Below are 15434 nucleotides of genomic sequence, written 5' to 3'. Positions count from 1 at the left end.
GTGTCTGACTGCAGCCTCTGCCTGCTTTTATGGCTGCGTCGAGCCAGTGGGAGGACCCTCCTCAGCCCCTTCAACCTGTACTCTCACTTTTGCCGGCCAGCCTCCTCTCTGCCTCGGCTTACACGCCTCTGGCCATGAATGAGAGGAGTGGCCGTTCCTGTAAAACAGGTAGGGAGAGATAGTCAGCAGATAAGCAGAGACACACCCTGCACCAGGACAAGCTGAGGAGGAAGGGAGAGGGGGGGCTAGTGAAGCAGAGTCAACATGTGATTATGCAAGGAAAGTTTACTGTCATAAAATCTTTTACATTTAAAACATCCATTGTGGTCAAAGATACAACAAATTACAGACACAAACACGTGACGTGAAATAAAAAAATAAAAAATCCCCCATTCTCAAAATACACAAATACACTGCACTGAATTTACTCATCTGTCTGCACAAACATTTCCACAGAGGAATTAAACCTATGACCTGTGGTAAAAAAGTTTGCTTCGTGTTAACCAACAAAGTGAGAATTTCATTGTACAGTGCGATGCCTGTTGTTACTGTGTATTTGAGAATAAAGATTCTTGAATTGAGAATTGGTAGAACAAACTTTTATTCTTCATTTCAGAGAGGTGTACTACTTACACTGGGACTCTTCATGCAGGCACTCACATGCACAAACTAATGCACACCCACACACAAACACCCTCATGGAATCAGACATATCAATCAATCAAGCAAATTTTATTTGTATAGCCCATATTCACAAATCACAATTTGTCTCATAGGGATTTAACAAGGTGTGACATTCTCTGCCCTTAACCCTCAACAAGAGTAAGGAAAAACTACAAAAAAAAAACCTTTTAACAGGGTAAAAAGAACGTAGAAACCTCAGAGAGCCACATGTGGGCACAGGAGTGCAATAGATGTCACATGTAAAGGAGAACATCAGCAAGATAAGGGTATTTGCAGCATTGATTATAATAAACACTTTGTAGCATAATGGAAGGTCAATGAATTGATGGATTATTGTCAGTAATGGTCGAGTATCTGAGGAGAAATATTATATATCAAGCAGTCTTGTTGTAATCATAGTCCATGGTCAGTAGCCACCACGATCATGATCCACCATCAAGATCGGATGCCACTATAGTCCACAGTCATTGTCCACTGCCGCCATCAGGTTCCACCATCAGCTGCCACCTCGATCGTGGTCCACCACCATTATCAGATGCCAACACGATACAGGATCCGCCATTATTATCATGGTCAGCCAGCACGATACAGAATCCGCCATACAGGATCCACCATTACGATCATGATCTCTGATCATATGCATTGCTTTTCCTCTAAAATGTCTTTTAGAATCAGGTTTGCTTTTTTTAGAACAGTTCTCTTTAGAAAAGGTTTTTGTATCGCGGTGTCTTATCTATTTCATTTATTTATTCATTGTCTGTATGGACAATAAAGAATATCTATCTATTTATCTACTTTCTCAGCTATATTTATTTGACAGCTATACTTTTTTTTACTTTTAGATTAAAATTTTCATCCAAAACATGTGAACATTTCCTATAAAACAAAATATTATTAATATTCATCAGAGCTACACTGTTGAAATCATCTCTGCCATATTGATAGAAATAAGCCATGATTATTGATATCAATATCAGCTCAAAAAATTTGTAAGTATTATTTGGACGGTATTTTTAATTCAGATATGTACTATGTAAAACAATTAGTTCTGCTTCTACAATATCAAAATGCTGTTTAGATGTTAAAAAGGAGCATGCTGCATAATAGTTCGTTAATTGTTTGGTATTTATGCAGAGAAACAACACATTATTTCTATTACTAATGAAAAGTTACAGCCTTCCTGGGTCGACTCTTCTCACCAAAAGCTTTCTTGACATTTTTGTTGGTTCTATGTGTATGGCACCACTTTTTTTGTCCTGAGATATTTGTTTGTTTGGTTTTTGGTCATTTTTTGTACAAAGATTATCTGGAGTTCAGTGCATGCCTGAAGGCTTGCTTGACGTCTTGTTTAAACTATTATACCAGTACTGTCATTTGTTGCCACTGTTAACTGCAAAAGTTAATCTCTTTAAACAACTGACCACGGCTGCTGTTTTAAAAGGTAATGCTACACAATGTCTCTTCCATCCAGGACTGAAATGACTTTGTTTCTATTGGACAACTTAATATAAGCTCAATCTGCATCTGTCCACATCTAAACTAAAGTGTTCCATAATCATCTCCTCAACTTCGAACTGGTCTGTGAACCTTTCAGCTGCTTTGGACTGTTAGTGTGACGTAGCTGTGGCTCCAGGACAGGACCAGCACACACTGCCACGCCGGGCACAGCTCACAGGTCAACTCACACGACAGCCGACTAAATGCACAAACCTGAACGTGTGCTCAGCACAGTGGTCACAATACTTGATACAACAAAAGAGTTCTAACTGTAAGTGGTGGAATTTTAACTTTATCTGACATTCCTCAGCTTACTCACAGTCATACAACTCCGACCTCTGCACTTATCAAACCAAACATTCACATTTAAAGTCATATGCGCCAGTACTACTCCAGTCAGCTTGACACTGCCAAGCATAGATTGATAAAAACAAAAGTGGAACTACTAGTATGAAGTATTATTAAGGGTTAATCAAACAAATGCCTTAGGCAGAGTTATGTCTTATTAAAGTCTTGTTATAACAGCGAGCAAATACACTGTCTTCAATGCTGGCTACTAGATCCCTCACAGAAACCATTGGCTTGACTATATGCGCATTATCATGCATAGTGCTATGTGTTGCTGGAGCATTGTTGTTTTGGTGGAAACAATTGTGCACATGAATCACTGATGCACATTACTGACCACAGATTTAGTGGGTTGTTTTCTCTCTGGATACATTTCACCACACCCAAGTTGTTCCACAATCAAACACTGCAGCACTTGTTTCTTCCCCCTGTACCTTTGGTGTAGGTGAGGCCTGCATTCTTTTTCATTCTTCCCATTCTTCACATGCACATGCCTCCAATTTCTACCATGGTGTGGAACTTTACTCTAAAGCTCAAATCTCTGCTGTCCGACTGCTATTAGAGGAGAATTTATGTGCTAGTTATATGCTTTTCTTATTAAAGTTTCAACCTATGCAACAAAGATAATTGTTTGAGCTTTTGCATTCTCGCACAGACAAAAACTTGCATGTTCATGCACACAGACACACAAGCAGAGATACCTGTATCTCTCTGCTGAGCCTACAGCTGAACAAGAGCCCTGAACAGTCACGCGATTGAAAAGTTTGATAAACACGGATTAAGTGTGCGGGGGGTTTCAGTAGGGCAGCAAAGAATCCAGAAGAAATGCTGCTGATGTAATCTGAAAAACAGGGTGGACACGGAAGACAATCATTAAGTGCTCTGTCTGTGCTCGTTTGAAATGTAATCGTTGCTGTCATAAAGTCATGAATTCAAGCCAAGTCAATTTTAGCAGTACATGAAGCAAGTCAAGGAGCATTTAGCTTTTTTTGCAGTGGTTGGTGAAATTTAATAATATTTCAAAATGTGGTTCTGTGTGCGAGTACGTTCGGCAGGATGAAGATTATTAGCTGATGCAGTGTGCAACAAAGCTGCATCGATCTGTCCATGTGTTTACATTGTTTCTTAAAGCAGTTGCGAATAGGAAATCATCATGACTTTATTTGTAGTAACACTCAAAGGAAAAGATAGAAATCTGCAAAAGATGTCTGTAAAAACACAAAAGAATGTACAGGTGGCTCGCACAAATGCACACACACCCGCACACACATACACACACAGGTTTGCTGAATTATCCTTATTAGGACTTTTTATTGACTTCCATTCATTGTGGACAGCCTAACCAAAACCAAAACCATATCCCTAACCTTAACCATGACCCACTCATACCTAACCACTAGTCACCTATTACCATGTTCAGTTGATTATTCTAGCTGATTCACAGTAAAGTAATTGGACAATAACAGTGTCTGAACCTTGAACCAACACCTTACTCAGCTTTTAAAGGGAAGTAAGTGAAAGTGTTTCCACCCCATTCGGCCGCTCACATTCCCCAGTCTTTGCTCTCATGTTGCTTCAACACCCACACAGATAGGATTTACCTTCCCCATACTTGACCTCTCAGTGAAGTCATAAAGTCATATCAGATCAAAGTTTGTGTAGTTGTCTGCATTGAAATGACTCATTAGTAATGAGTCATTTCGAATGGAAAAAAAACATGAAACAATTCGGTTTCATGCGCTATTTCTTTGTTTTTGTTTTTGTTTTTTAATCAAAATGTTTAACTGGAACTGACTAAAAATTAACAAAATGTCATATGAAGTGATGCCATTTCATATTTGTATGTTTAACCTATGTGAGAGACTTTCTTTTGTGCCTCTGCAGTACGTGTAAACTAGGCGTGGGCATTTTACAATGTGTGAGGGGTCGTTAGGCAGGCCACACCGCTTGAGCATCGGAACGAGCAGGCAGGCGGAAAACTGAAATTCTTCAGACTTGTTCAGCATTACAAGGCATTACAGGTTTTCTGTGTGAGTGAAAGTCAAAAATCCAGGTGCACTGCATGGTACAATGACTGTGAGGGAAAAGAGGGGGCACAGATTCCAGGTCATGGCTGGAGTTTTAATATGAGTGGTGATTAAAGCGGCATCTGCTCTGAGATTGATGGGGAGGACGCCAGTGAATAGGGTCAGAATTTGTGGTCGTCAGCGCACATTTGATGACTCTGATTCTCGAGCGTTAGTGCGATATGTGAGATTCTCAGGTGACTGAGAATGTCAATGCAGGGCGTGATAAGACAGTGCCAGCAAAAACAGTCTGTTGATATCAAACAGAGGGAGGTATTATAGTGGAGTTACAGTGCATAAACCCCTCATTATAAAGATTACTGCACTTTTCAGAGGTTGGTGGTACCAAAACTACAGGCATTGTTCTGCAGGAGGACTCAAACATTGTGGTTTGAGTCCTCGCGCAGCAGCTGCAGGTTCGGTTCTGACCGGGTACAGATGAATGGTAATGGTGAAGGCTAGAAGTTCATTTTGAAAGCCAGTTCAGGTCAAAGGTCAAACTGTGGGACTTCTGCTCAACATAAGATGATACAAATTTACACTTGTGGTGCTGCAGTAAATAGTGTTTCTGTTCTGCTTCTGAAGTGTCATCTTTGCAACACCTGTATATTGTTATGGGTTACATAACCAGACACAAATCTTTCACCCTCTAGCTCGGGGCATCCTTCGACACCTGTGCATAAGACACACTGTAAATGTTGTCAATGCACAGTTTCAAGAGCAAAGAAACAGTGTGCGCTGCAAAATCTATCACTAAACTTGCTGGGTAGCTTTTGTGTGTTCATGGACTATTACATCTTTCTTTAGTCTTTGAGAGACACACTGGTTGTTGAAGTGTGGAGTGGAGATGTTGTCTCATGTTTGTGAGGTGCCATCATGTCTAATCAAGATAATCTGTTACTGTTACACATCGGGCCGGGGTTCAGAGAGATGCTCGGTTCTGTCTCTGTGACTCTGATCAAGTTTAGACAGAAGTATGCGACTCGAGTCACACTCCAGTTAGTCAGTAGCCACACACCCAAAGGCTTCTGGATTCCACTTGTCAGGCGTTTAAATTCCCTCCTGTCTCTTGCCTTAGGTGCTGTGTCTTAACTCTCCTACTCTGTTTTTACGGCTTCGCCTCTGGACTCTGAAACCTGTAGAACAGCTCCAGCTTCCCCTAGCTTGGGGGAATTTACTTTTGTTTCTAGTTTATTTAAATTCACTTCTTTAGTTTACACACGTTACATAAAACATGCTGTGTTGTTAATGCAGCAGTCAGGTCTGTGCAGTAACTATTATGCAGGTATTTCTACTACTATTTTAAACAAGAGCACTGCTACTACTACTACACCCGCTACTACGTACTTATAACAACAAGCATCACATGTACCCTGCATGATTTAAGAAGAACAGAGTTGTTGCAAATCTTCTTAGTCTATGTCGGTCCAGTCACCTTCATATCTGATGTCCACTGTGTTTGGGTGGAGCACATTCTTGTCAGAGGAATCTCCAGACCGTGAAAGAGTGATAGTCATCAACATGTGACACCAACTCTCACTTCTAGAGAAAACAGAGGATAAATATTTAAATCTAAGGCCTTCCAAAACAGTTGAATTTCAGAGATGCTTTAGTACCCATGTCTTATTATGAAAAAGTTTCACAACCACTGGACTTAACATGTTTTTTAGTTACTAGGAGGTGTAGGAACTTTCCTCTGCTTTCCAGAGAATCCCATAAAAATCCATTACCTTCAAATAAACTGAAGTATATAATAGAGTATTATATTAAGTATTACTATGCCTTCCATATTTATGAATTAAAGCTACTATATAATAATAAGTACAATGACACTCAGTAGAGCATATACCTCCAGCAAGGCCCGACAGTCCCCTTAACTGCAATCAAACTGCACCAAATATCACACACTTTGATATCAGTTCCCTAAATATGAAAATGTCCCAAAACACACTTTATTGATATAATTTATTTTTACATTTTGTTCACTTGTTTCTAAATGTTTCTTAAACATGTCATTACTGCACGGTCTCGATCCTGTACGAGAGCAGCATCACGCAGATGCACGTAGACGCCAGCCATTTTGTAAATTTACGAACTCATTGCATATATACATTTTGGGGTTTGTTTGTTTTTATACTTCCATTATGCTGTACACCCTTTATTTTTACTGTTTTATAGGTACACATTACCATACCTGCTATGCTTGAGGTTGCTGTATTTCTTATGGAACCAATAAAAATCATAAGTAAAAAAAAAAGAACTACACAGCAATGTAGTGAAAAAATAAAAAGCTGGATCTGCACCAATATTTAACAGGTTCTTCCCTGACCCATACCACACCCTTCCACCATGTTCTGTGGACATCTATTCAGTTGTTTTCATGTAATCTAGCTAACTAACAGACAAACAAATGGACAGGGGTGAAACTTAACCTCCTTGACGGAGATAAGTATTATGAGAAATGTTTAATCCTAGAGACACACTGTCGTGAGTATTCATGGAATGTGAGGAATTCCTTCAACCAGCAGAGTGACTGGTTAAACTGGCCTCTGTGTGTATCGGTGCTTTGCCACTAAGGATAACTTTTTACAGGGTTGCTGTGGTACAATAGTCATATACTTGCAGACTGAAATATGCATTAAATCCTTTATTGTTCCAGCATTATGTCAGTGTAGAGTGTTTTATTTATGAGTCTCCCACTTGAATGGTCACTTTAACTCGCAGGGACATGCAGCTCTGAGGTGGAGGAAGATCAAGCCTCGCATGTCCGACTGCCTCCGACGTCTCTGCTCCATATTTCAGTTCAGTGTACATCAAGCTTTTTTTCACCTCGCGCTGCGTTACAGCTTAATTGAGAAAAGTCATAAGGTCCAAAGTCATCATATCCGACTGAGTATAACCGGACTATTCATTGTGGACATGCACACAAAAGAGAAGAATTGACACACAAACACACCCCTCCGTGCTTGTTCTGGCATCCTCGTTAGGTTGTGGGTGTGTTCATCGCGAGGGAGTGGAGTTGGATTGCATTTTAATCTAGGCCTAGCAAAAGGTACACACCCTTACAACACAGTGGCTGCAAATGATGCATGGAAACACTGTGTGGGGGCCAAGTGAAGAGAATGTGGCTAACCTGCAATGGATGTGTAGATAAATGGGTTTAGTTAACATAACAATCTCATGAAACTCTACATGTCCCACTAGAATAAGCGCCTCTGCATTGTGGAGTACTGCAAGTACTGCCTCTACAAAGTCAACACACTCCCATACACATTCGCACTGTTTGTTTAAAAAGCACGAGGAGATATTACTTTACAATTCTGGACTTTAGCACCTCGCCACTAGCCCATACACACATATTCGCCGCCTCGCTGTGATTGTGGTCAGGCATGGGAACGCTCGCAGAAACTACTGACGGGATGACTCACCCTCAGACAGGGAAGTTCATGAGAGTCGTCTGGCTAAATAAAAACCTAGCAACCAAGTGGTTTTCTTGTGTGTGGGAGTTTGAAAACACCTGCTTTTAAATGAGGTCATGTACAATGTCTGTCAATGTCTGGTTTCTTGTGTTTGTTTTCTTTTTCTCAAACAGCCGTGCAATATTGGGCAACACCAGTTTTCTCTGCGCTGACAAGAGGATTAAAATGAGTCAGTTTCACAGCTAACCAAAAGAATGTGAGCAAACAGATTTCTTTGATAAAACCTGTGGATTTGATGGACAGGTTGTAAAGATGGCAGTGGTACAGCTCAGTGAACAGCAATGTTGACTGGTTTATTGTCACTGTGTGTGAGAAAGCAGATGTCCAAGTTTGTAAGCTCCAGACATTTTAAGTAAATTTTCCCTCCACCTCCTAATAAATTATCCAGAAAATGATAGATTGAGCCCTACAGCAGGAACAAGTCTGTAAAGTGAGCAAGTGTTTCTAACACATGATGCTAAAAAGTAAGAAAAAAATTATATATCAAGGTTAAAAAAGCGGAACCTACGTGTAATAGAAGAAGCCGACAAATATGTCACCTTGAGAAGACAATGAGATTCGAGAGATTCTGGCGGAAAGGGGCGACGTTGATGTGCAGTTAACAAGTACGTGAGATCGGTGCAGTGGAATTTATACGTCATGTCCTGCCTCATGTCCTGCCCTACTCAGATGCCACCCTCACCCCCACTGAATGCTCCGGACATTTTCCTGTACACGTCTGACTCTGACAATCTGCTGCTGTCTTCTTCATATGTGCAAGGAAATGCATGTCCAGACCCAATTTTCGAGACATGTGCCCCGTTTCATGTCTGAAAACAGCTTTTGATATGTGAACATGCCATTTTGTACAGATATTAATGTTCCCCAATACAGAGAATCCTACGTAGGATCCTTCTAAGGATTATTCAGTGCTGAATGCGCCTCACTACCAAGTTTGGTGATTCCTCGACTTTTCATCTTGCACCATAATCAGGCCAATGTTCGAATGCCCGGACCAATACAAAGCCCACTGGAGCTGTTTTTGGTCCAAATACCTGCTTAGTTTTGTTAGAAATAAACTTTATTTCAGTGCTGGACAGTCTAGATTACACAAAGGCAATTGTCTAAGCAGGTCTGTGTGTTCTGCCGGCAGTGAACACATTCCTGGGACACCACCCATCCAATCAATCAGAGGGCTCAGCACCACACAGCGCCCACTGTGACTCGGTGCAGCACACAGTCGTGCACTCATGCCTACTCATATATCACCTGCTTGAATAGAAATCAGTTGTATATGCAGATGTAGCTCTTAAAATAAACTGAGGATCTGTCTACAAATCAGTAGTAGCTGCTCATATATCACAGACGCTCCTACAGCGAGTGTCAGACCTGTTGGTTCTTTCAGCCGGTCCTCTCATTAGATCTGGGAGAGTTACAGGCATGACATGACGATGATGTGGCTGATTATGTCAGAAGTGCATTAATATGGATGTTTGACATTGCATTTGGAAGCATGTACACCATGCCGATGTCACGTAGCCAATACACATCATGTTGAATGTATTTAAGGTGTGTGTTTTTTTATCTTTGCTTTAGAGTGGGACTTTTTGGGGTAGAACAAACCTTTAAATAGTCCTGTTTCCTGTTATCACATCGACAGATTATTTTCCCACCATTCATTCTGACAATGTCTTACAACCGTCTGTTATTGTTGCTGCTGTGCCTAGCAACCACTATCATGTCATTACATTTACTCACCACCTATATAAATCCCTGTGTGTGTGTGTGTGTGTGTGTGTGTGTGTGTGTGTGTGTGTGTGTGTGTGTGTGTGTGTGTGTGTGTGTGTGTGTGTGTGTGTGTGTGTGTGTGTTTGGTCAGATCATTAAAACTGCCTTGATAAGTTGTGTAATAAATATTAAGTTTTTGTAAATATGGTGTAAATGAGACAATATAAATGGAAAAAGAAACACTGGGAAAAACAATTGCAGCCTCTAAGAGCAGACTCCTTGGCACATACTTGCATACTTGCATGTTTGAACAGGTAAAGAAAAGTGAGTACATGTCACTCCACCCTTTTACACCTTGCACACCTCCACAGCTCCACATTTGATTGTAGAAAATGATTGATTTGTGCTTGTAAACCACATTCTACCTACAGGAGGCCAGGACATTACAGCTCATCAGCACTCCAGTCTCCACAGTGTGACACTTTACTCAAAGAAGGTATGAAAGAGCAGATCAGCAAACTTTTAGAAATTCACACTGTAAAATAACAGTAAACAGAGAGGTGTTAAAGACATTTTCTTTTTAACGAAGAGAATACTATGACATGAGTCATGTTGAATCATGAGGCCTTATCTAAAAGCCCACTGAACCCTGCCTTAAAGTTTGCCACCAAATTCTGTGGAAATACCTTCATTAATCCCAGCATAACCCTGCTGACAATCAGACAAACAGACAAATGGTTGAAAAACTAAAGGATGGAAATATATGGGCCTTGGTGGAGGTAACAAAATAAACATCCTTCTATCTACAGAAACCTAGTTTTAGGGAGCTGCCATCAACATATTGTTGGTTTAAATAAAGGTATGTTGTGCTTAGTGGAGGGAAAGTAAATACAAAAAAAAACTGGGTGTAATTTCTTGGTACATTTTTAAAACAATCTATTAATTACAACTTGGTAAGAATCTAAAAGAATCATGGAATTGTGTAAAAATAAGTCAGTTTTTACATGAAAACCTACATGCAGGACCAGAAGAATTGGTTTGACACACCCCTGAATTCTTTACAGTGACAGCTATGTGTAAAAAACAGATGCTAGTCAAAGCTTTTATGTGTTTGAGTGATTTACGCACAGATCACAAAATGGACAAACCCAGAGTTGTGTAGTTCTCTGCATAGCTTTCATAGCATGTTCAGGCCAGTAAACATCAGTGGCCATGTTACCTGCAGCAATGACTGGGCTGCACCCTACAGTGTCACTCTGTGTATTATTAATGTCACCTGCTGTCATTTTAACACATACCTTTGTTGAGAGTGTGTTTCCTGTTGGCATACAATTGAACAGAGAAAATATTTGACACTGCAAACACACCGTGTCAAAAGATACCAAGGAAACATTTATGCTGCAATGCAACAACAAACTAATTTAATTGAATATAATTACAAAGGAAAACATATGAAGAACAAAGATATGATGTGACTTTTTGACTGTGTCATTATCATACCGGAGGAATGACAGTCGATCAATCCATTTCATCGACATAATGTTTTATTGTGATTCCAAGTAACCTCCATGTGGTTGGATACGATCTAACAGCTCGAGCTACACACCCAGTGCTCAGGGCAGCTCAGCCCTGTCAGATCATAGCTTAGATACAAAGCTGGAACCAAACAGGTCCAGCTGACAGGTTTCCCCAGCTATTGCAGTACTGAGATATGCAGTAAATTCAGCAAAAATGTCTTTCCACACCTGCCCTCAGGAGATAACCTGTAGGGGCTGAACGACCTGTCAGTCCGTTTGAGAGGAGACAGACAGATAGCATTGCTAAACCAGTTATCTCCACTGACAGGTCGGAGAAACAAAGAGGGAAATGTTAAGAATTACTTCTATTCACACCGATTACAGAGGTTCAACGGTGTGAATAACACATGCTGAAGGTTTGACCTTCTAGACCTTCATTTGTTCAAATAATCTCTTGTTATATAATGGACATGCATTTGCTGAAATCAATATTTAGGCTGTGCTACTGTTGCTGTAGCAGACTGTACATGGCCGTGTCGTCACCAACAGCTACTCCCATGATAAATGAATTGGCTCCCAAGTTTCCTGTTTGTCGATTCGTGGTAATTTGCTTGTACTCAAATTAAATGGAGCTTGCAAACATGCGAGGTCAGATGGCAAGTTGCACGGCTGCAGCCACATGTGACACTCCCTAATTCAACGCACCTCTCCGTTTGAGCATTTAAAAATGTCCACCTCTCCGATGGCCATCACTGCCGTGTTTCACAAATTCAACCATAGTCTGTGACTCTAGACTTCCGAGAAATACTACAAACATTAACTGCGCGGCATGTGCTCTTTTCCCTTTAATGCACTTTCTACCTGAGTTGACTGACTGGACTTGATCAAGGAGTATACATCATGTGAAAGCAAAATAAACTCAACAACTTTGACTCAGAGCCATGACACATGTTTGGGGAAGAATGTAGGACCTGCCTTACTTGATGTGGTACTTCGGTGGTGCCGATGGATGACCTGATATTTGCAGGTTTTTATGTGATACTGGATGTCTTTCTGACCTGTTTTTCTTTTCATATCTATTGCCTATTGTATTGCTCTTGTTCCCATAGTGCATCTATTGACTTTGACACTCCTTTTGCTAATTTATCAGCTGCACTACATATTTCAGTGTTTTGTATTTGAATGGCTCCTAAGCCTCACTAATAAAACACATTGTTACTTTCCCTCATGTTGTGCAAAATGGTTTATGTGTTGTAGGAATAATTGAGGATTGAAGATGCTCTTGAAATTACTTAATAACTCATCTTACAGGTAGCATAAGAGCACAAAACATGTGGTGTATGACAGATTTGAGAAGGGGTGGTCCAGTCAAGACAGATCTCTAACTTTCTTAGTCCAATGTTTGAATATGATTTTAGATTTTACTTCTGCTTTTGATCACGTAAACATGCTCAGTTTAGACAAAACTGCACGAGGTAGGGATTAAAGCAACACTATGCATTTGTTAACCTTAAAATAACTGATTTAAGATGAGTTTTGGGATTTGGGAGAATGGTGCTGCTTTGATTCCCACTCCTCAACCTGAAAATCTTGTGTTGCTGAATATAACTTTAGTGAGCAGAGACGATCTCCTGTGAGAGGTGTGTAACTGACTGATAGCCACAGCAGAATCAGGCCCAGCAAGTTTAAGAGAAATGCTGCAGTGTAGATCAGTTAACAAGATCTAAAAGTCATTAAAATCAAGATCGATCTCCAATACTCAGCAAGCAAACTTTAAATATACGTAGACCTCTAAATAGAGTTGGTTTATATGTTGCAGTGTTAGTTCTTCTCATTCAGGAAGCCAGGGATCATGGGTAATATCCTCTGTTCAGTCATCAGAGCTCCTGATAACCATGAAAACCACTAAATCACTCACAGCCCAACAGAATGAATCACCACGTGTGGCTGTAGAGGGCGCTGCTGCTTGGTAAAAATTACATAGAGTTGCTTCAGCAGATGATTCCTTTTTCTGAATTAGAGATTTTCTTTCACAGTGACGGTGGACAGTCAACATTTTAGATTTTCTCTCTACTAAAATGATTATTCAGAACAGTTCTATACCACCCTAGAGTGAGAGCACTCATCACGTGGCCTTTATTCTGAACGAGGATGTACCCGTCAGTGTTGCGAGTACAACTTAAAGAAACTTTAAAGCCAAACCAATTCAGCAGTTGTGTCATTATAATATGCAACCTGTGAATTCAGTGACAGCTTTGGATGTGCACTCAGTGGCCATTTTATCAGGTACATCTGCACAATACAGTCATCCAATATAACAGCTTTGCCATGAACTCTACTTTTATGCATTCAAGCACTTTTTAGATTGTTTTATATTAGCTGTAACCCTCAAATGTTACTATAATGTTCATTTAATTAATGCTAATAATTTTATTTATTTTTTTCTATTTATTTTCTTTATTTTCAAATGAGATGTGATTGTCGTGCAGCACAATCTGAAGAGACTGACATTTTCAGAAAGCAACAGTTGCTGTTGTTGTTGGTTTTAATACAGAAAAATGGGCACACCTTCAGCAGGCATTCACAATGGTAAATACTCCACTAATCCTCATCCGTTGGTCACCTTCGCTCTAAGCCAGCAGAGGAATTCAGATCAGTTTGTCAAGTTGAGAGAGCAAAGTCTTTTCTTTTTCATGGTGTAAAAACACTTGTCAGTCTTGTACCGTTTATATATCAAGCCCTGTATAGATAAATCCTGGATTAGAGAAATTGATGCAGTGAATGAACGTATTGCCGCTGGTGTAGTTTAAGTGTTCAGAGGCTATTAAATCAGACAGTTTACATGAGTACCTGAATACCTGGAGGGACATCAAACACTAATAATTATATGCATGTCAATGTGTCTCTTTATTGGCAGTGAAGTTGAATGAAGAATTACTTGAGGATAGGATAAACATTTGTTACTGTACACAGTGAGAAAAGTTGTGAAGCACCTGGCAGCCAAAGTTTGCGTCAGACAATTTAATACGCTTGTTGAAACCTAAGTTTCTAGCTCATGAGCTCATGATCTGACTCACTTCCAGCTCAGTGTTCACTGTGCCCCTGTGGGAAGTTTCTGTAATCAAACACTATGTATTACAATCTGCCATACACACAAGCCTGCACCAACAAACCAAAAGCATTGTTTGAGTTTTAATTTATTAGTGCTGAAGATGACTGAGAGTCTTCCGAGGTAACTTTTATCATAAACTGTGGCCTGCACGCACTTACACACACACACTGACACACATGCACGCACGCACACACACACACACCTACACACGCACATACACAGAGACATCAACACACACATGCACACACATGCACGCATGCACACACATACACATATGCACGCATTTGCATAGACACACACAGGCACACACATGCACGCACGCATGCACCCACGCGCGCACACACACACACACGCACGTACACACCAGGACAAGTGCAGTGTTACCGCATTCGCCTGCAGGCAGAAGAATGAGGCAAGAGCATTACTAGATTTTCTTTTCTGATGGAGGTGTGAACATCTTTACTCTGCAGATAGCCGTGGGGAAGTCAACCATACTATATTAGACAGAGGCTTATTGTGTATATTACATAACTTTAAGTTAAAACTTCGAAGGTGGAATGAGAGTTCATGTGGCCTCCCCATCAATCAATCAATCATATAGGAATGCAGCCAAGTACATTCAATTTTTGTACTCTTTTCAACATGTCCTCACTCCGTGCACTAAAATATCTGTAAGCTTTTCCCCTACAGCATTTATTTGTTAGGCAAGGCAAGTTTCTTGATATAATCAATGCAATTTAAAGTAGAAATAGCACAACATAATATAACACAATTCTTGCCTTTTTAAGTTTTTCAACACAAAGGCCTGCAGCATTATCAGTGCTTCATGGCACAGCAAGATCAGGGCTCAATAGTTCTAATTCGTTCAGCAGAGACAAAGACATCCTGGTTCGGTGTCATCTGCAGAGCCTCTTCGGGGCAGACTGGACAACTGTCAGTGAATCAACACCTGCAATGTTATGATGAGTGAATATGAAACTATTGTAAACAGCAGACCTACTGGCAGCATGGAAATGTCTGCGTT

The sequence above is a fragment of the Hippoglossus hippoglossus genome, chromosome 5 (assembly GCF_009819705.1).
Source record: "Hippoglossus hippoglossus isolate fHipHip1 chromosome 5, fHipHip1.pri, whole genome shotgun sequence".
Taxonomy (NCBI): Eukaryota; Metazoa; Chordata; class Actinopteri; order Pleuronectiformes; family Pleuronectidae; genus Hippoglossus; species Hippoglossus hippoglossus.
Note: the sequence above shows the minus strand (reverse complement) of the source record.